Consider the following 23,129-nt stretch of genomic DNA (forward strand, 5'->3'; position numbering starts at 1 on the left):
ATTTAAAAGGCAGGACAAGAAATGCACTTTGAGCATGCTTGAGGCTGGGGCATGGGGGCAGTTGGAGAGAAGGGTCCAGAGGCCTTAGGAGAGAAAGTCCTATCCTCCCAGGAGGTGGTGCAGGGGCTCCAGAGCCAATTCCTGGGAGATAAAACTGATCTCAGGCCAAATAATTAGCACTGAAAAGCGCTGGAGCCAGGAAGTTTCCTTGCATTGTTGCCTGCAATAGAGAAAAATCCAGACTGAACTGGCTGCTTCCATTAGAAGTGATGTAACGAGCCGGCTTTGGCCTAGTTTTCTTAAAGCAGGCGGCCCCCTGGCTCTCCCACACCCTTCTTTCTGAATCTGCAAGTGACAGCTACCGCCATCTAGTGGTGCGAGTGGCATTTCACCGGCAACGTGAAAGAAAGGTTGGTTCTGGATGACAAGGATTTAAATAAAAGATACTTCTGGTCTCCCCTGAAGATAAGAGCCTTTTATCTTCTTAGAGAGCTTTATTCTGCTCAAAGCATGTCCATACTCTTTACTTCATTATCTTTGCAACAATCCAGAGAAGCAGGCAAAGACCATTAGCCCCATTTTATGGATGAGGCAACAGTCCCCGCAGAGGAGGGGTCTTTCTGAGGAGCTGCATGTCAGCCATTAATGGAACTAAGACTAGGACCCAGGTCTTCATGAGTCCAATATCTTGGCCCAAAAGTGACACACAGAGGCTGTCAGATTCCTTGAAATCTCTTTGGACAGGGGAATAGAAGATGATTCATCTTGGAGATCTTGGGGGCTTATTTACATGGGGCAGTGGGAAGTGGGGGTGTGTGGGGGTCCTCTTCATTTCAATGACTTGTGAGAATTTTCTCCAGAATGAGCATCCTCCAGAGGATATCTGGGTTGACAGTGTTCATACGGGAGGTTTTGAAAAAAGATGAATACTACCCCTCCAGCTCTAGAACCTCGTGAAGAATCTGGATCTTCTATTGTCCAAGTCCCTTCTCTCAAAGATGGGGAAGCAAGACACAGAGAGCAAGAGTGACTAGGCTAGAATCACAAAGTGGCAGAACTACGGTTAAGGACTTCCTCCCCAGCTGCTCTTTCTGTTTTACATCCTCTGATGTGATAGCTGGTACCTGGAACCTGCACCATTCCAGGCAGATTTAACTGTTTTGGCCCAGAGTGAAAATCAGACTCCAGTGTCTTGCATGTCCTACCACAAAGGGTGCAGAGGAAGAGAGGAGCCCCTGGACATTTACATTTGTTTTAGCACTGTAACATCAGCAGTTCTCAGACTTTTCACATGAAATCATAGGTAGGATTAGAGTATGTGGAGGGGATAAAAGTGGAGAGAGTTGTGGAAGCCCACAGTCACCCTGTCCCGGGCATCTCTGCAATGCCTGAGGGTATCGGACAACACAGATTGAAAGCCGAGGCATATGTAAGGAGCACTGGCTGTGGAGTCTCAACACCTGGGCTCTGGTCCTTGCTCTGGCAGAGGCTGTGTAGTCTTTCTCTCTCACTCTGCTCCTCTCTCTATTTCCTCATTCATAATATAGTCCAATCTTCCTACCTCCCAGGGATGCTGAGAAAATCAAATGGAGGGAACAGGGGGATGGGTGTGAAAAAATTTTTTAAAAGATTTTATTTATTTATTCATGAGAGATACAGAGTGAGAGAGAGGCAGAGACATAGGCAGAGAGAGAGAAAATGTTTTACAGAAAGTCAAGTGTGATATTCATCAAAAGTTTCTTCTCTTTGTACTAAATTGAGGTAAAATAGAAATGTGTAAGTCTTGGGGCACCTGAATGGCTCAGTTGGGTAAGTGTCTGACTCTTGGTTTTGGCTCAGTTCCTAATGTCAGGGGGGTGAGATCAAGTGCCATGGGTGAGACTCAACATGGAGTCTTCTTGAGATTCTCTCCCCCTCCGGTCCCCCACTCTCCTCTCTGCTTGCATATTCTCTCTCTCAAATAAAAAATAAAATAGTTTAAAAAAGAAATGCTCAAGTCTTAAAGTGAAATGCTTAAAGAAATGCTTCAAGTCTAAAGTCTTAAAGCAAAAGTCTTCTTTTGCTTGTTCAGTTCTGTGAGCTTGGATAGTTGTAATCAGCTGTGAACAGATTACCCAAAACAAGATAGAAACCATTTACATTACCCCAGAAAGTTCCCTTGGGCCTATTTCCAGACAACCTTTCCCTCAGGCAACTACTGTTGTGATTTCTATCATCTTAGTTTAGTTGTACCTGTTCTAGAACTTGGTATGGATGAAATTGCACAGTATGTACTCTTTTGTGGCTGGCTTCTTTTGCCCATGATAATGTTTTCAAGTTTCATCTGAGTTGTTCTTTTCCTTCACTGCTAAATAGTATTCTAGTTGTATGGGCATACCACTGTGTATCTCTTTTCCTGTTGAAGATATTTGAGTTATTTCTGGTTTGGGGATATTATGATTATACCTGCAATGACTCAGTCTTGTACATATTTTAAGTGCACCTATGTATACATTTCTGTTGAAATGGGAGTGGAATGTTGGAGCATATGTTAATTTTTTACCTTTATTAGAAGTTGCCACGTGGAAAAACAAAACAAAAAACAAAACAAAACAAAAAAAGAAGTTGCCACGTGGATATCTAAAATAGTGGTACCACTTCACATACCCAACAGTAGTACTTCAGAGTTCCAGTTAGTTCATAGACTCTTCCTTTGAGATTGTCAGACTTTTTGACTATAGTCATACTGATGGGCATCCATGCCTTTGTTCCCAATCTAAGGGGAAAGTGTGCAGTCCTTCACCATCAAGCATAATGATAGCTGTAGGTTTTTTATAGATATTCTTTATTATTACATTGGAGAAGATTCCTTCTATTTCAGTTTCACTGAGAGTTTTCATCATAAATTGGTGTTGAATTTTGCCAAATACTCTTTCCATATTAATTAATATAATCATGTGGGTTTTTTTCCTTTTAAAGTTTGAATATGGTGATCACATTGATGGATTTTCTAATATCTAACCAGCTTTGTATTTCTGCTTTAAATCAAACTTGGTTGTGTGTTTTATTCTTTTTTATATAGAATTGGTGGGATTTGGTGGCCACTATTTTGTCGAGAAATTGTGCTTCTATGTTCATGATAGATATTAGTAATTTTCTTTCTCTTATTATATTTGTAAGTTCTTGGTCTCAGGGTATTGCTGGCTTCATAAGATGAATGGGAGATATGTTTCTTCCCTTCACTTCATTTTTTCTGGACTAGATTGTATAGAATTAGTGTTATTTCTTCTTTATTTTGTAGAATTTGTCAGTGAGACCACTGGGCCAGGAAATTTTTTTATGTAAATTTAATTTGCCAACATGTAGTATAACACCCACTGCTCATCCCATCAAGTGCCCTCCTCAGTGCCTGTCACCCCATCACCCCATCTCCCCACCCTCCTTCCCTTATGCAACCCTTTGTTTGTTTCCCAGAGTAGGGAATCTCTCATGGTTTGTCTTCCTCTCTAATTTTTCCCCACTCAGTTTCCCTCCTTTCCTTATAGTCCCTTTCACTATTTCTTATATTCTGCATATGAATGAAACCATATGATGATTGGCCTTTTCCAACTGACTTATTTCACTCAGCCTAATACCCTCCAGTTCCATGCACATCAAAGCAAATGGGGAAATTTCGTTCTTGGAAGATTTGAAATTCCAGACTCATTTTAAAAAATATTTATAGGACTACTTAGGTTGTCTTTTTCATCTTAAGTGATTTTTGGTTGTTTATGTTTTTATAGGGATTGTTCAGGTTCATCTAAGTTGTGGAATTTATATGTATTGATGTGTTTGTAGTATTTCCTTATTATTCTTTTAATGACTACAGGGTATGTGGTGATATTTCCTCTTTCATTTTTTTAAAGATTTTATTTATTTATTCATGAGAGATACACAGATAGAGAGAGAGAGAGAGAGAGGCAGAGACACAGGCAGAGGGAGAAGCAGGCTCCATGAGGGGAGCCCGACCTGGGACTTGATCCCGGGTCTCCAGGATCACACCCTGGGCTGCAGGCAGCACTAAACCGCTGCGCCACCAGGACTGCCCCCTCTTTCATTTTTGATAATAATTTGTGTCTTTTCTCTTTTTTTTGTGAGTCTTCTTATACACATTTCAGTTTTATTGATTACTGAAGGGAAGAATAACTTTTGGCTTGATACATTTTCTCTTTTACCTTTCTGTTTTCAGTTTTATTCACTCTGCATTACCTTTGTTGTTTTTCTCTCTCTTTTTCTTTTAAAGATTTTATTTATTTACTGAGAGAGAGAGAGAGAGAGAGAATGATCAGGGTGGAGGAGGGGCAGAGGGAGAAGGAGAAGCAGGCTCCCCACTGAACAGGGAGCCTGACACAGGGCTCAATCCGAGGACCCTGGGATCATGACCTAAGCTGAAGGCAGATGCGCAACTGACTGAGACACTCAGGTGCCCCTTGTTTTCTTTCTTCTGATTGCTTTGGTTTTATTTTGTTCTTCTTTTGCTTGTTTCTTGTGGAAGTTTAAACTCCTATTTGAGACATTTCTTCTTTACTAATATAAGTACTTAATATAGATCTTCCTTGGCTTACAATGGGGTTATGTCCCATTAAACCTATTGTAAGTTGAAAATATCATAAGTTAAAATGCATTTAATACATCTAACTTACCAAACATCATAGCTTAGCCTAGCCCACCTTCAATGTGCACAGAGCATTTACATTAGCCTATAGTTGGGTAAAATGATCTCATACAAAGCCTATTTTATAACAAAGTGTTGAATATTTCATGTAATTTATTGACTACTGTGCTGAAAATGAAAAACAGAATTGTTGTATGGGTACAGAATGATTATTTATAAGTGTATCAGTTTCCACCCTCATGTGGCTTACTGAGAGTTGTGGCTTATAAGGGAGTATTGCCAGCCTGGGAAAAGATCAAAATTCAGAATTTGAAGTACAGTTTCTATTAAATGCATATCTCTTTCCCACCATCGTAAAGTCAAAAAATCAAAGGTCAAACCATTATAAGTTGAGGACTCTCTGTACTATAAATTTCCCTCTGAGGACTGCTTTAGATGCATCCCACACATTTTGATACATTGGTTTCATTTTCATTCAGTTCAAATATTTTCTAATTTCTTTTGAGACTTATTTTTGAATCCGTGAGTTATTTGGAAGTATGTTTAATAAGCTAGTGTTTGAGGTTTTCCTCTTCTCTTTATCTCATTGATTTCTAACTTATTTCTGTTATTGTTTGAGGATATACTTTGTATGATTTCAATTATTCTGAATTTGTTAAAGTTTATTTAATGATCAAGGATAGGGTCTATCTTGGTAAATTAAATGTTTAAGGTGTACTTGAAAGGGGTGTGTATGCTGCTTCTGTTTGGGAAAGACAAGAAATCGGTAATATTAGCAAGAGCTAATTTGTTGTTGGTAGTGTCCAGTTCATCTGTGTTTCTTTCTTATTCCCTGAGCTAGAACCCAGGAGCCTCTCCTAGAGCTCTCTGTTCATGCTGATGCCCACTTGAGGGCTTTAGGCTGTATTGTGTTCAGATCCAGGGGTACCAGAGTGAGGAAAGATATCCATGGTACTTTGAATTCTGGTCTTATTCCCCTGTCCACCTGTTATTACTTATTTTACAGTGTTCTCAGAGTGCCCCATGCATTCTTTCTAGGTTTTAAGACTGACATTTTGTGTGTGTGTGTGTGGGGGTGAACTTTTTGCACTCTCAGTTCATCATGTGAGAAGGGCGGGGTGGCTCATTCTCAGTTCCAAGTGCCCTTTTCCAGCCAGTTAATGTTTTCTATCCTAAGGCTACAATGATTGGTTGAGGAATGAATATGTAGCTCAAATTAGGCAAGAAGAGTTATTTCTGAGACTTCTGTTGAAACCAGTGGGAATCGGAATCTCTTTCCACTGGAGTTAACTGCTAGGAGATAATCTTGTCAAGTTTGGGAAATGTTTGCCTGAGAGTGAAAGAGCATATAGAGAGGGAGAGAGATAAACTCTCAATGAGGTTGCTCAGTCACCTAGATCATTAACCATTCCTGAAGCTAGTATGCAGCTCCACATTTGCTAGTATGCAGACTTATCAGGTATATGAGCCAAAGGGGGAAAAGTTACCTTCTCTGCATTAATCAATATCAGTTAGTGTTTCTGTCACTTAATACCAGAAGAGCCTCAATACATATCTTAAGTTTCCTTTCAAACCTCTTAAGTTCTTTGGTCAAGATTCTACACTCATTGTCTGCTTCAGCCCTAGGATAACATTCCCTTCCTTGAGCAAGCAAATAGCTGATTTCATAGTTGTCCAAACAGAAATGGTTGTCCTTAGAGAATCTCAGCATGAAAACTGGCCACAGAAGCTGGGTCTCAGCATGGAGCCAGAGAGTGTGTGTGTAAGTCTGCATCTGTTGGCAAGATTAATGTGCAAGGCAGGCTGTGAGCCAGAGTTTATTTTTAATAATCAGAAGCCCATCTTTCTTTTGTGGTATGCTGTAGCTTCCTGTGACAAAAGGGAAAAGATCGTTTGCCCCTCCTTTCTTTCACTCCCATGGAATCTAAATTTCTGAGTATTTGGAGATGACATAGCTTATTTACCCCTGAGACTCAATATTCAAGAAGGAAAAAAAAATGTATGAGGGTGGAAAAAAGACAGACTTTTTAAAAATGGGAGAGGACTATTATCTGTTTTTCTGTAGTGGCTTGCTGTACCTGCTGATTCATCAGGCTCCCAAGCAATGGGGTAGATAATATTTTTGGCATGTCAATGAGCCCAGCTTGGTTTTCAGGAACATGCAGCCTTAGAACCATGGAGACCATGAGCTTGTAGTGCTTTTCCAGAAGTTCCCCTTGTTGGGAGGTTCCCAAGGTGTGGATACGTTGACTTGGCTTGGTTACCTTCTAGCCATTTATCAGCTGATCCATCCGGTGGTCCCCATGGCGGTCTGTTTACCAGGCAGGGCCTGAGGTGTGGAAAGTACACCAGAAACATGTAACTTGCTTCAGGCAATGAAATGTGAGTAGAAGTGACACATGTCACTTCAGGATGAAGGCCTTCAAGTAATCCTGATTTACCCCTGTGTCATTCAGCTGGGGGTTATTGAGTACTTATTCTGGGCCATGCTCTGTGCTGGGAAGGCCCTGGGAGCACTGTCTTCCTCTGCTCTCCAGGAGTTCACAGCCCAGTGAAGGGGACAGATGTGGAAGCCATTGTCACACCGGGTGATCGGGCTGGGCCAATGTTGTGTCCCAGGCAAGATGGATCATCAAAGGAGGTGGCTATTTCTGCTGGGGGGATGGGCGGTAAAGATAGAGAAGGCTTTACCAGAAAGCACAGATCCTGAGCTGGATCTTGAAGGATGCATAACATTTTTGAGGTAGGCAAGGCACCTAAGGGAATTCCAGCGAGGTACTTAGCCTCTCCACTTATGGCATAAATCTTACTCTGCCACTCCTGTGTATGCCTGGTCTCCCATGTATGCCATGTGCTGCTGGATTTAATATCATTGTGCTTCACTTTCCTCACCTATAAAATAAATATAGTAACAGTGCTCCCTTATTAGAGTTGTTTTGAGAATTAAATTGTTTAATATGTATAAATACGTATGAAGCATATGGGGGAGTACCCTGTACATAGGAAGCATTCAATAAAAGTTAAGGTATCATAATTTATATATAATACATGCTCAAAAAATATTTTCTTCATTAAAGTGTTCCTTAACTTCAGTAATACCTCATCTAAGATAAAAACCTTATTCTGGCTGTTGGGAGCCTATCCTCAAAGGGCATGCCTCCCTTGAAGGAGCTAACTGTCTGATGCGAATTGGTGTCACTCAGTGATCAGCCAGGACTGAAGGAACACCTGCTACTGAAAGTCAGAGAGAGAGAGACATGAAGGGAAAACTCTCAGGCCTGTCTCTAAGACTTAGGGATCAGCTAGAGAAACACAATGTATAGGTGGACCCAACCATATAGAGACACCCTAGAACAACCTGGCTTTCTAGCTTATGGCTGCTTTCACATCATTGCATCATCACCAGGAAGGCTGGCACTGGGGACTTATCTGATTGGGCAGAAAAAGCCCAGTGGATTCTCAAATGAATTCTCCAGGAAGCACTCCAAACAGACACACTAAGAAAGGGAAGATGTTGGTTAGTAGAGCTGCCAAGATGGCGTTGTGAAGGGTAAACAACAGGTCTCTCTTTTCTTACTCTACTTCCACTGATTCTTTGAGGCATGGAAAAATAGATTTCAGAATATCACAGTAAGTCAGGAATGCTGCTGAGGATGGCCCAGAAACAACAGCACAGCTCCTGGGGTCCTGGGGAGCCTGGAGATGGCAGAGGCCTGGGGGAGGTCTGAGAGTTGAGGTGCCACATCAGAGAACGCTAAACTGAAGTTGGGAGGAGTGGGCTCTCTTCTTCGGCGACCGTGAAGGACCCATCTACAGATTGGAATTTTGGCAGTGAAGGCAATTTCAGCCTTAGTGTGTCATTTTTCTGACTCAATGTTTTTATATGTTGCTTCCTGTTTATTAAATTCTATTCCTGATAACTTTTGATGAGAGTGTTGACAGGCACACCTGTCTCATAGTTCAGATGGTCCCAGGAGGACTAGGTGGATTGTGAGCAGAAGGAAGAATATGCCAAAAAAGGCATTCATCATCGAAACAGATTACCAGGAGAGTTCATGGAAAGGTGCACTGACAGAGCAGTTATACACAGACATCTACCCAGAGAGAAACTGAGGTTGCCTGAGTTTAAAAAAAAAAAAAAAAGAATTCAGAGCTGGGAGAGAGTAAGCTAGATGGTTCTTGACTGGGTCTTGAAGGATGGATGGAATTAGCATATATAAAGGAGAAGGGATGGTATTCCATAATGGGGAACAGAATTCGTGAAGCAAAGTTGTCCTAAATGAATACTTACTGAGACTCTAGTATGCTCAGTCACTGTGCTTGTCACTTTCTGTGGTCTCATTTCGTCCTTAGGCTCATGTTGTAGAACGCATTTCTAAGTCTGGCCTGCGGCTCAATCTTGTGCCAATACGTAATTAACAAATGTTTATGGAGCACCTACTGTGGGTGAGAGTTTTCTCCATCCCAGCTGGTGACACATTTCACATATTATTCATTTAGTCAACAAGTATTTGTGTAGCATCCACTAAATGCTTGGAATATATCAAAGGACAAAATAGTGATCCCTTTCTTCTTGAAGTTTCCATTTTAGTTGGAGGAGGCAGAACAATAAACAGTAGATATAACAAATAAGTTGATTGGATAGCATGTTAGACAAATACCATGAAAAATATTGAAGAGAGTAAAAGATTAAATCTACTAGGGGAGGGTTACAGTTTTCACTAGGACAGTCAGTGAGGCCTTACTATGAAGGTAAAATTTGGGCAAAGAATGGAGGAGGGGATGAAGGAGTAAGCCATGCAGATATCTGGGGCACCACAGACCAGGCTGAGGGAACAGCAAATGCAAAGGCACTGAGGTGAGAACATATCTGGTGCATTTGAGGAATGGTATGGAGACTGATGTGGCTGACCAGGAGTACGTGAAGAGAACCATGGGAGGAGGTCAGGCCAAGAGTGAAGAAGGCCAGAGTACATTAGGCTTTGCAGGCCATTGTAAGGAATGTGGCTTTAATGCCAAGACAGAGCCTTTGCAGAGCTTTTAGCAGAAGAATAACTTGATTTGTTTTATATTATAATGGAATCACTCTGGCCACCATGTTGTCATGGTGAGAGATGGTAGGCGCTTGGGCCAGAGGAGCAGCAGTGAAGGTGAGGGAAGTGATCAGATTCTGGATATGTCCGTCTGTCTGTCTATCCATCCACCTCTTTCTCTCTCTCTCTCAGCTATATTGCAATAAAATATACCCTATAATCCACCCACTTAAAGTGTACAATACAAGAAAGACACCAAAATTTTTGAGCTGGGCAACCAGAAATGGACTTGCCAACAACTAAGATAGAGGAAGAAGCAGGTTCATGGGAAGGGAAGAGCCATTTTGTTTCGGATATGATAATTCTACACCTAGTTGCCAATCTGGAAGTCATCCCTGGCTCTTCCCACTGCCTCCCCACCCCCACCTCCAACATCTGCACCTGATCTATCAAGTCAGATCACTTCTGTCTCCAAAAGTAAATCCATTTCTGTGGTCCACAAAGTGCTCATTTGGTATCTCATGCCCTCCCCTCCCCTATATTTCCCATTTTGTTGATGGAGTCATATGACTGGTTCTGTCCAATGAATTGTGAACAAAGGTGACGTAGGGGGCTCCCTGGCCAAGGCAGTAAAGAACCAGTGTGCCTTCTTTGAACCTTCTCTTTCCTCAACATGGTACCGTGGAGGCCATGTGTTCCAGATGGCAGCACTCCAAGACAAGGGCTGCCCAGTCCACACTGGACTTTTATGTCGGCAAGAAATAAACTATACACATGTTGAGTGTTCATTAACCCCTGATACTTCGGGTCTTTTCCTAATACAATTTTACTTCTCTACTTCTACCTGAGCATCCATCATCATTACTGTACTTAGTGGAATTGCCAACTAATTAATGTCACTGCTTCTACCTTTGCAACCCCCAAGACCATTTCTCACATAGGAGCTGGAGGGATTAAAAGTCAGAGCTCTTGGGGCACCTGGGTGGCTCAGTGGTTGAGCTTCTGCCTTTGACTCAGGGTGTGATCCCGGGTCCTGGGATCGAGTCCTGCATCAGGCTCCTCACATGGAGCCTGCTTCTCCTTCTGCCTGTGTCTCTGCCTCTCTCTGTGTGTCTCTTATGAATAAATAAATGAGATCTTAAAAAAAAAATCAGAGCTCTTTGGGATGCCTGGGTGGCTCAGTCAGTTAAGCATCTGACTCTTGATTTCAGCTCAGGTCATGATCTCAAGGTCCTGAGACTGAGCCCTGTGTCAGGCTCCATGCTGAGTGTGAGGCCTGATAAAGATTCTCTCTCTCCCTCTCCCTCTACTTCCCTCACCACTGCCTTGCTCACATGTGTGGTCTATCTTTCAAATAAATAAATAAATCTTTTAAAAAAGTCAAGCTCTTCAATGCTATCCCATTATGGTAGCACTTGTCTTCCAGTCAAAATGTGATTCCCATAGCCGGGCCTTTGTCCTCATCATTTCTTCTGCCTGGCTCATCTCACAGATGGCTCCTCACCCTTCAGGTCTCACCGTATGTGTCACGTCCTCAGAGAGGCCTCCCTGATGACTCTACCTACAACCACCCACTTGTTCTCCCTGTTATTCTCTGTTTATTTCAAACACTAATAACAATCTATCCTTTAATGAGTTAATTAACACATCTACTCTGTCTCTCCCACTTGAAGTAAGCTATACAAGAACAGGGACCCATATTCACCACTGTACCACCTGGGTCTGATACATGTTTGACAAGTGGTAGATGCTCCATCACCATCTTATGATTCATCATCAGAGATCAGAGGTGCCCAGGTCCAGGTCTCTGTCCTCCAGAATCTCATGGCTGAGTAGGGAAGCAAGCCACTAAGAGCTGTAAGTGAGAGGCTGGGATACAGTGTGTGACAGGGTTGCAAAGAACAGGCTTCTAACTCAATCTGAGGGGAATCTGTAAGGGCTTCCTGGAAGAAGGAATGCCTGAAATAGGCTCCGAAGGACTAGGGGCTACCGGTCTGATGAAGAATAAGGAAAAGCCATTTTAGGGAGTGGAGGTGGCATGCATGAAGGATCACCAAGGTGGAATATGGTGTGCTTACTCTGAAAATGGCTATAATGTGGAATATGAGTTGGAGTAGTAGGAAATGAAGGGAAAGGGGGAACAGAAACTGGTTCATAAAAGACCTGGTATGTCATGCTAAGGAGCTGGGACTTGACCTAGAAGCAGCAGGCAGCCATTGACTGACCTCAAGTGTCTTGTAGGCTTGAACTAACTCATTTTGGGCATCATGGTGAGTTGGAGAACCTCTGATTTAAAGGCTTTGCATTTACTACCCATTGCCTTCACAGGTTTCTCTTCTCCATGGCTCTCTGATCTTTTCTTTATGGAGTATCCACATTAGTGACCATGGCCTTGCTTCATCTCCAGGGCTAATGGCATTTACAGACAGAATAAGAACACAGCCAGTGCTCCATCCTCCTCTAAAACCCTTAAATATTGAGAAATTATCCCTTCAAAACATTTTTTAAAATCACTTTTACTCCCAACAACAGAGTACCTCTTTCACTACATCTTTACCAATGCTAAATATTCATAATCTCTTATATTTTGGGGGACTGAATTACAATGGCCTCATTATTATTTTAATCATATTCCTTGAGCAAAATTAAACAACTCTGCATATGTTTATTGACTGTTCTTATTTCCTCTTCTGTGTATTGTTCATTCATATGCTTTGTCAATTTTTCTTTTGGGTTCTTTGTAATTTTATTGATCGACGGGAGGTCTTTACATTTTATGGGTATTGTCTGTTATTTCTTGCAAATATTTTCTCCTACTTTTCCAATCTGGCATTGTATTTTGCTCAGGAAGCCTTTTCCTATTCCATGATTTTGAAAATTTCCTAAATCTACTTGCAAAAGTCTTTAGGGTCTTGATTTATTTGGTTTTTGTTTAAGTGTATATTTAAATGTGTATTATATTGTATCTTTTTTGGCTGGAATTTATGTGCGGATAGTGTGAGGAGGGAACTCTAATTTGAATAATTGTCTCCCCTAAGTTCATTAAGCATGACATAGGATGAGACCAGACAGGTGGCTACTGAGAATATTGCTTGGGCAGGATCTAGGATATCAAGTTGGTTGGCCATTGGTCCTTTGGTTCCTGGATTGTGGGGAGTTCTGACATCCTGAGAGAGTAGCTAGGATGACAGGAGACCCTTGGAGTGGGGTGTTGGTGTTTGGGATTAGGAAGTATTCCAATATTTTCACAACCTTTATGGCCATATGGGTGTGTTCTAGCTGACTACCAGTGGTTAGGATGGAGAAGTGGGCAGAGATCCAACCACGAGGACTTAGAAGCCACATACAGAGTTTACCCTGTATATTGGCAATATTGGGGAGCCATTGCTAGGACTGAAGAGGGTGGGTGACAGGACCACAATTTGTAGGACTAGGATCTGGATGAGGAAACTAAGGTGCTTACCTTGGATGATGAATTTAGTGGGGGCCAAAAATCATTAATTAAAATAAATAAGGGGCATCTGGATGGCTCAGTCTGTCCCTCCCCCTACTCACTGGCTCTGTCTCTCTCTAATATATATATATATATATATATATATATATATATATATATATATTTAAAAAGAATAAATAATATTTTAATGCAATATTTAAAATTTTTTAAGTAATGCAAAAAATTCTCTATGAATGAAATACCAAATGTTTTTTAAAGATTTATTTTTTGTTTATTTGAAAGAGAGAGAGAGTGTGTGTGCACGAATAGGGGGAGGGCAGAGGAAGAGAGAGAATCTCAAGCAGATTCCCCACTGAGTGCAGACCCCAACTTGAGGCTTGATCTCAGGACCCTGAGATCATGATCTGACCAACATCAAGAGTCAGACACTTAACCAACTGAGCCACCGAGGTGCCCCATGCTAGAATTTTTAAATGAAGACATGTAACCCTGTGCTTGTAGGACATGGCCTTATTTGCCTCAACCCAAATCTCACCCTCTCCAAGGCTGTCTTTGCATAAATTTTTGATATTTGCTGATCATGGATTTTTGCATTAATTTTGATTTTTAAAAATATTGCACAGAAATATTATTTATCTTGATTGCTGAGTAATTTTGGTGCCTTCATAAATTTTGTGCCTCACCTCCCCCTCATCAGGGCCCTGATTTTGAGGTGATAACTCAGCTAGGTAGGGGTGGAGGTCTGTGGGGCCAGCACAAATGGCAGCAATCAGTGGAAGCGGGGCACACATGAGAGATGCTGCCAGATTGTGTGAATGTAGGGCGGGAGGAGATGTGCGGGCAGGCCTGCTGCTCGCTCCCCCTTCAGAATATTCTGAGGAGGGGGCAAGAGGGGGATGCTGTCAGCAACCCATCTGCGCTGTATGCCTGCCAACCAGGCTTGTGAGCCAAGCGCCCACTTCCCTCAGCAAGGCTGCTGGGGAACCATTTTCTCAGAAAGTAGGAAGTACCTTATGGTTGGACTTGGCCTTGCCTTGGGGTTGATCCCAGGTGGTCCCCAGGAACTGATGGACCCCTATCTGCTTCATTCCAGTCCTACTCTGATACATTCTTGTCCTCAATTACAGCACATGTGAGCCCTGGTCCCAGCTATGACTTTTCTCATGTGGTCTGTGTGAACCCACCAGCCATAGACCCTGAGACCTCATGGATGTGTGCATCTGCTTGTATCACTGATGTCTCAGATTGTGCCCAGACCATGAACACAATCTCCCTCTGTGGTCCTGTAGGCTGTGGTTGGGAAGCAGACCTTGGGCATCCATATAGAGCCTTGAGTGCATGGACCTTCAAAGGTCATCCCATGATGTAAGGTCAGAGTCAAGTGGGACCTCTGAGTCTCAAGGCCATGCTTGTCAAGATGGTGCAGGTCAGGAGAATGTTGTTTTAGGCTATGAATAAAGAAATAAGAGGGGATAGGGGAAAAGCACTGGCTCAGAAGTCAGAAGGCAGTGCTCTGCCTGCTGGGCTACCTCCTCAGTGTAATCTTAAACAAATCCCTCATTTCTCTGAGCCTCAGTTTCCCTATCTGTCATAATGAGAAATTAGGCTGGAGGAGTCCTGTTGGTTCATATACCTGAGTGTATATTAAGTACTGCATGGGGAGCTCAAAAGGAGAAGAATTTATTGTCCCATTCCTGAGAGTGAATTATTAAGCTGGTGTATTAGCTACTCCCCTGGTGATGTTGTGTAACAAACCAACCCCAATTCAGTCTCAGTGCATTAATACTGCAGTTATTTATTCTCTTGCTCACAGTCTTGCAGGTCAGCTGCTGCTCAGCTGGGCTAGAATGGGTCCCAGGCTCTAGGCTGCAGATTGAGGACAGTCTCATTCCATATGCCTCTCATCTTCCATGGGCCACTAGCCACTGGGTACATGCTCAGGATATGTATTCTGCTCCATGATCACCATGGCACAAGACAATAAGTGAAACTTGGCAAGCAACCTCTTGCTTTTCACTTTACATTTTCAATGTCCATTGGCCAAAGCAGTCATGTGGCTAATCCCCAAATCACAATCCCCAAATCATCTCACCCACTGGAAGCTATGGCAAAGATGTGGATATATAACACAGCTACAGGAGAGTGAAGAATTGGGAGCCATAATTCACCCTGCCACAGTCGAGGAAGACTAGAATAACCCAGGGATTATGAGAAGGTCCTACACATCAGGGTATGGCCAGTCCACCTCTACATGCTCCTTAGCAAATCTACCTAGTGGCCCTTGGCATCAGTAGCCAGTTCAGACTTTAAAGACACTGAGGTCAGGTGTGGGGTGATGAGACACTTGGAGCCTCCCATATGGGAAACAGCTTCAGCTTGTCAAGGCCATTGCACTGTGTCTTCATTCCTCTGGAAGCCTTTGTATCACTTTGCAGAGCCTGGGAATGAAGCCAACATGAAGTGCAAGACTGAGCAGTTATGAGAAACCAGGTCCTGATACATCAGCAGAGCATCTAGATATAGCCTTGCCTGAAACCAGGACCTCTCAGCTACATGAATCAATATATTCCTCTTTTGTCTTAAACCAGTGTTTGAATTGGGTTTTCTGTTCCTTGCAATGGCAAGAGTGGTCTATGCTTAATGCAAGAACTTACCTACCCAGGGGGATCCCATATGACAGAGAGGGTGACAGGCACTTCCCAGGTACAGTTTGATATAAAGCCTCACCACTCAAAGTATGATTCTTGGATCAGCAGTGTTAGCATCAATTAGGGGCTTGTTAGAGATGCAGAATCTTGGGCGCCTCCCCAAACCTGCAGAATCAAAATCTTGATTTTAATATTTTTTTTAACTAGAACCCCAGGTGATTCATTTGCATGCATATTAAATTTGGGAAGCATTTGTATGGAGAAGCAGGACAAGCTTCTCCATTTCCCTGGGCTCTCCTTTGTGACTGGGCACAGTTTAGCAATTGACTGGAGATGGGGACCAGAATTCAAATCCTGACTTTGCTACTTATATGTTGAGGGGCAACAAGCAGGTATGTTTTGAATATCTCTGAGCCTCAGTTTTCTCTTCTGGAGAATAGGATAATAGCTCAGGGCTTTTGAAAGAAGTCAGTGTATTTAACTCACAGAAAGTGCTGGGCACACCACTAGGCAACGAAGAAGAGCTCAAAATGTGTCAGGTATGGTTGTTTCCACAACTCTACAGTGGAGCTGATTTATGTTCAACCCACTTAATAACTTTTGATAGATGAACAACAGATGGTAAAACACTTTTGGAATGTATAAATTGATGAAAAAGTAGTGATTTTTCTAAATCTTAAAAAATAATAATTCACAAGTGTTGTTTCATCTGTATGTGGTTAATAGTTGGTTGGTTTTGACCTTGACCATTGGGCAAGGATATTAGCCAGCTAAAGAGGTAAGGAGAGGTCACCTGGAAGAGGCAGTGCTCTGAGCTAAAAGTCAAAGCAGCAAAAGGGCCTGCATCTTCCAGGGAGAGGGAGCAATTGCACAGAGAGTCCTGGCTGGAGAGAGACCCCCAGAGAGTCCTGGGCAGTAGGCAAGGATGTTGGACTTCACCCAGCAGGCAATAGGAATGGAGCTAATCATAGTGACACTGGCTTCTCTGCAGCCCTTTGACCTGCTGGATTACAAGTCTGTTTCTCTAATTTCATGACTTCCTAGTTGCAATCCTCAGAAAGCTCCAAGTGAAGCTCCTTGAGGGCCTGATACAGCCCAGCCCTACTGCAGGGGAACACAGGATCTAGTTGCGGAAAATAGCAAAGGCCATGAAGAGGCCATGCCTCCCAGGCAGCAGGCCTCTTTGATAAACACTGCCTAGCTGCAGACTTGGTTGGCAGCCTAGGCCTTTCTGTTACTGATTTTGTGTGGGGTTGAGAGATAGGCACCACAGCCCACATGAGACCATGAGCTGAGAGAGGAGTGGGGTAGAAAGATGCCCCCTCAGGGCACTGCCCAGGATCCAGGATGAAATCTGTCACAGTCTTGGAGAGAACCCATGGATCCTCTACTTAAAAGAATCTTGAGTGTCCTCAAGTCCATTCTGGTGATCCACCCCAGGGGAGATGGTTTTTGAGATCTGTCAGGGTGGGCAAGTCATAGTATTTAGAATTTGCTAGGTAATCTCAATGCTCACAATCAATCTTTGTGATGAAGACATTGAGAATGAGATGTTGAGAAACTCTCCCAAAGCCAGCCTCAGGGTTGGGGAGACACTGTAGGTAATGAAGAGAATGGACCAGAAGTCAAACAGTGCAGGGTTCTGATGCCCCCTCTTACCAACTGTTTCACTGCTTGCTCTGTGAGATCATGGAAAAATCACTTCACTTCTTTGGGCATTCATTTCTTTATCAAAAAAGTAAGCATGAATATGCCCATTGTGCAGGACCAATGTTAAAATTACCCAGGGTAGCACAATTACAGAGTATTGTGCAGTAGATGGGAGGGGGTAAGGAGGTAAAGTTGACTAAGAATTATCTCATTCAGAATCTAATGGTCTGGAGGATTAGAACATGGACAGGGTGGTGAATTCAGGAAAGCCCTCTCTGAGCAGGTGATACTTCAATTGTGGTAAAAAAGGAGGCAGCAGTATGGAGAAAGTTTTCATTACGGGAATTCATTTCTTATGATGGGAGAAGCTGGGGTAGTTTGCAATGGGAAGGGTGAATTGGAGGGTTAGAGAAAGAGCCAGTAACAGTCCTGAAGCCCCTGCATAGGCAGGGAGGTTGGAGCAGTAGAGCCATTTAAGAAATCAAGCACATCCAGCCAACAAGGTGAGGCCATGAGGGGAGCTCATGGAGTGGGCTCTGGGGTGTTGTTGCCTCTGTGTACCTACCACCTTTCTGGGTCTGCAGCCACACAGCTGGAGGTGGGCCTGGGGTAGCTATTGGTCAGCAGTTGGGAAGGTAAGCTAGACACAGAGCAGAGGAGAGTCAGGGCAAGCTGCAAGGTCCCAGGTACCTCTGTGTCTGCCCAGAAGCATAAATGACTGCATGATCTTTCAAGAATAATGGCTGATGCTTCACTTCCTTCTTCCAAATCCTGTGCCAATCCCACTTTGCCAACTCTATCCCAGAACCATACAATAGGGAGATTCTGGGAGGTGTAATTCCAGCTTATCCAAGTTGATAGTACACTCCTTTCTGATGCTGATAGACTCGCTACTAAGATGGAGAAAATGTGGAGAGTAGCAAGTTGAGGTGGGTAATATTAGGAGTTCTTTCATGGACATGATTAAATGGAGATGCGTGTTTAAGATGGGCCTCAGTGATCCGTGCATCCTGCTTTTATGCCCTGTGTGATCTCCCCTTAAGGTAGGCTGGATTTAGTGACTCACTTCTAGAAAACAGAATTGGGCAAAGGTGGAGGAATGTCACTTCTGAGATCAGGTTACAAAAAGACCATTGCTTCTGCAGTGAGTACTCTTCCTTGTCCTCCTCTGAGGACAGTTTCTCTGAGACAAGGTAGCTGCCATATTATGGAGACACTCCCATGGAACAGCCATGCGAGTGAGTTTGGAAGCAGACACTCCCTCATCACACCTTCTGATGAGAATACAGCCTCAGCTGGCAGCTTGAGAACCTTAGCCAGAGGCACCCAGATAAATGGCATCCAGATTCTTGACTCACAGAAACCATGAGATAATACATGTTTATTGTTTTAAACTGCCACATATGAGGGTGGCTTGTTATATAGTCATAGATAACTATAGACATCCAAAGTGGATATTTATGCTTGAAGCTTGAAGGAGAGGTTAAGCATGGATGTGTTTGTTGGGAATCAATAGTGTTTGATGGCACTTAAAGCCATGGAACTGAATAACATTAAATAGAAACAATAATCAGAGAAGATCAGAGGTCTGAGGAGTGAGCCTTGGGGCTCCTTACCATTTAACAGTCTCGCAAAGCTGAGAGATTCAGCAAAACAAGCAGATGCCAAGTGGCTAAGGTGGGAGGAGGAAAAGCAGAAGGGTGTGGTGTCAAGAGTCAAGACAAGGTCATGTGCCAAGAAGCAGGCGGAGTTCAGTGTTGCTGCAGGTCAGTCAAAGTAAAGACAGAGAAGTGGTCAAAGCCCACATTAATTTGGTTGGTTGCCTGGACAAGGCATTTTGAGTGGTGTGGGAGCCCATGAGGAGGGGCCTGAGGAAGGTGAGGCACATTTTGTGCCTGGCCATGTAGCATGAGACATGCCCAAGGAGATAGGGACTCCCCTTCCAGTTCCACTATAACTGTACTTGCTTCCCTGTGGGGTCTTGGCTTTGGGAGATGGTGGGCAGAAGAAGATAACAGAGTTTGGGCAGAATGGAGGGTGGCTTTGAGGAACAACAGCAAGTTTGGTGGCAGAGCCGGGGAGTTCAAGTACAAGCATTCATTCATTAAGAGCGTTTCTTTGTATGGCCTGAAGTAGAAAATGGAGTGAAAGTCACTTGACAGACCCTCACTGTGTGCAGAGGCTGCCAGGCAGGAGTGAAATGTCATCCAGTTTGACATTGCCCCAGGAGGTCTGTCCTGTGCTACAGGAGAGTTAGGGAAGGAGGGCCTGGAGCTTGCCATGCGGTAGGGGGGAAAGGAGGGGAAGTGGAGCAGCAAATGAAGACTTCCTGGAAGAAGGGTCCTGGAGCAGAGGCTTAGAGACTGCTCTTTAAGTCGTTGCACTTAAAGATTGTGAAGATTATTCCAGGTCCCTTCTCTTGCCTCTCCTCCAACCTACCTGCTTGCCCTCTTTTTCTGGCTCATACCCCTGCCCCGTTCTCTCTCCTTCTCTCCCACCTCCTTCCCTGGCCCATGATGAAAGGCTTTCATGGCCTCCCAGCTGATGAATTATGCATGCCCTTCAGCGGGTGTGCCTGGCATCCAATTAGGGCCTTGGCCAGGTTGATAACATAGATTAAAATGTAATTCATTGAGGTTGACATTTAAGCCCCAGTGTGAGAGGCAGGAAAGAGAAGCAGTGCTTCCCCAGAACCTTGTGTTTTGGGTGGGGGATGGGGAGGCTCTCAGCTACCTGCACTTGCTTCTTTTTTTTTTTTAATAATAAATTTATTTTTTATTGGTGTTCAATTTGCCAACATACAGAAAAACACCCAGTGCTCATCCCATCAAGTGCCCCCTTCAGTGCCCATCACCCAGTCACCCCCACCCCCCGCCCTCCTCCCCTTCCACCACCCCTAGTTCATTTCCCAGAGTTAGGAGTCTTCATGTTCTGTCTCCCTTTCTGATATTTCCTACCCATTTCTTCTCCCTTCCCTTCTATCCCCTTTCACTATTATTTATATTCCCCAAATGAATGAGACCATATAATGTTTGTCCTTCTCCGATTGACTTATTTCACTCAGCATAATACCCTCCAGTTCCATCCACGTCGAAGCAAATGGTGGGTATTTGTCATTTCTAATGGCTGAGTAATATTCCATTGTATACATAGACCACATCTTCTTTATCCATCATCTTTCGATGGACACTGAGGCTCCTTCCACAGTTTGGCTATTGTGGCCATTGCTGCTGGAAACATCGGGGTGCAGGTGTCCCGGCGTTTCATTGCTTCTGAATCTTTGGGGTAAATTCCCAACAGTGCAATTGCTGGGTCGTAGGGCAGGTCTATTTTGAACTCTTTGAGGAACCTCCACACAGTTTTCCAGAGTGGCTGCACCAGTTCACATTTCCACCAACAGTGTAAGAGGGTTCCCTTTTCTCCGCATCCTCTCCAACATTTGTGGTTTCCTGCCTTGTTAATTTTCCCCATTCTCACTGGTGTGAGGTGGTATCTCATTGTGGTTTTGATTTGTATTTCCCTGATGGCAAGTGATGCGGAGCATTTTCTCATGTGCATGTTGGCCATGTCCATGTCTTCGTCTGTGAGATTTCTGTTCATGTCTTTTGCCCATATCAAAATCCTAGAGGAGAACACAGGCAACACCCTTTTTGAACTCGGCCACAGTAACTTCTTGCAAGATACATCCACGAAGGCAAAAGAAACAAAAGCAAAAATGAACTATTGGGACTTCATCAAGATAGGAAGCTTTTGCACAGCAAAGGATACAGTCAACAAAACTAAAAGGCAACCTACGGAATGGGAGAAGATATTTGCAAATGACGTATCAGATAAAGGGCTAGTTTCCAAGATCTATAAAGAACTTATTAAACTCAACACCACAGAAACAAACAATCCAATCCTGCACTTGCTTCTTAACCAGAGTCCAGGCAGTCCCTGGGCTGGGCCCTCTGTTGTACCATCTTGCTGGGGAAAGGCACAGGGCAGGCTTTGAACCAAAATAAGCTTTTTTTTTTTTTTTTTAAACTTGGAAATAATTCGAGATTTACAAAAGAGTTGTGATGATAGCACAGAGAGTTCCCATATATCCTTCACTGCATTCTCTCTAATGTTACCACCTTATGTAACCATGGTACAATGATCAAGATGAAGAAATTAATGTGGCTATGATACCATTAATGCACTACTGATGTTTCTTCAGGTTTCGCCCAGTTTCCCACTAATGTACTTTTTCAGTTCCAAGATCCAGTGCAGGATCCCACAGGGCAATGCAGGCAGGAACAGCAGTCCTTTACCATGTGCCAGCCAGTGGCTCTCAAACTACCGAGTCCAGGGACTTACCAGAGATTTTGGTTAAAAGGCATCTTCTTGTGGTGCCTGGGTATCTCAGTGAGTTAAAGCATTTGGTTAAAGCCTTTGGCTCAGGTCACAATCCTGGGATCCTGAGATCAAGCCCCAAGTCAGGCTCCCTGCTCAGTGGGGAGCCTGCTTCTCCCTCTGTCCTTACCCCCAATTCATGTTTGCTCTCTAGAGCTCTCTCTCTCTCTCAAATAAATAAAATTTTAAAAATAAAAAAAATAGAAGGCGGGTTCCTCCCTAGACTTTATGATTCGTTAAATCTTGTGTATTTTTGAACAAGCACCCCAAACTAATGGAGAGTTGCTGATCGTGACCACCACTCCAAGCAAAGTGGGGTTGGTTCCTAGTTCCTTGGGCAGCCCAGGTGTCAACCTGCAGATTTCCCTCCTCCCCGGACTCAGCCCTAGGACAGAGCAGGGCTACCCCCACCCAGACCCAAGGTGGAGGAGGGCTAACATACCAGCCAGGGCAAAGCCCCAGGCAAGTCTTATGGGAGAGGAGAAGACTTACCTGCCAGTCTCAGATATACACTTTTTTTTTTTTCCATTTAATCCACAAAATAACCCCTACAAGTAGATACTATTTTTCTCATTTTATAGATGAGGAAACCAAACAATGGTGATGTTAAGTGTAAGGCTACCAGATGTAGCAAATAAAAATATAGGAGGCCCAGTTACATTTGAACCTCAGATAATGCAATACTGGGGTTATACTTCTATTTTTAAAAATGCATTGTAGTTCATCTGAAATTCAAATGTAAGTAGGCCTCCTGGATTTTATTTTGCAGCCCTGCTAAGGGATATTCTTTGGTTACAGAGCTGGTTAGCAGGCCTGTGACCTGGATCTTGCTTCAGTGTGTGTACTATGTGGCACCCAATGCTTACCTGCTTAGTGCCCACCTCACCTGTTGGACCACGAGCAATAGAATGTGGGGACCATATGTTTTTGTCTCCTGCTGTATCTCCAAGGCTTGCCACAGTGTGGCTGTAGGTGGTTAATAAATATTTGTCGACTACATGAGTGGCTAAATGCATGCACGACTAGAATCTCTGCTCTGTACTAGAGAAAGCTGCAGGTAATGGTGAGTGACAGGAAACTAAACTGGTGAGGTGTCGTGTGGTAAACTTGCTCATAGAAATGAAAGAAGGGCACCTGGGACGCTCAGTAGGTCAAGCATTTGTCTCATGGTTCTGGCTCAGGTCATGATATCGGGGTTGTGGGATCAAGCCCCACATCCGGCTCTGTGCTCAATGCAGAGTGCCTCTCCCTCTGCCCCTCTCCCTGTCTCTCTCTCTCTCTCTCTCTCTCTCTAAAATGAAGGAATACAATCTTAGAAAACAAAAAGAAACACA

Source organism: Vulpes lagopus, chromosome 8 (assembly GCF_018345385.1).
Source record: "Vulpes lagopus strain Blue_001 chromosome 8, ASM1834538v1, whole genome shotgun sequence".
Classification (NCBI taxonomy): Eukaryota; Metazoa; Chordata; class Mammalia; order Carnivora; family Canidae; genus Vulpes; species Vulpes lagopus.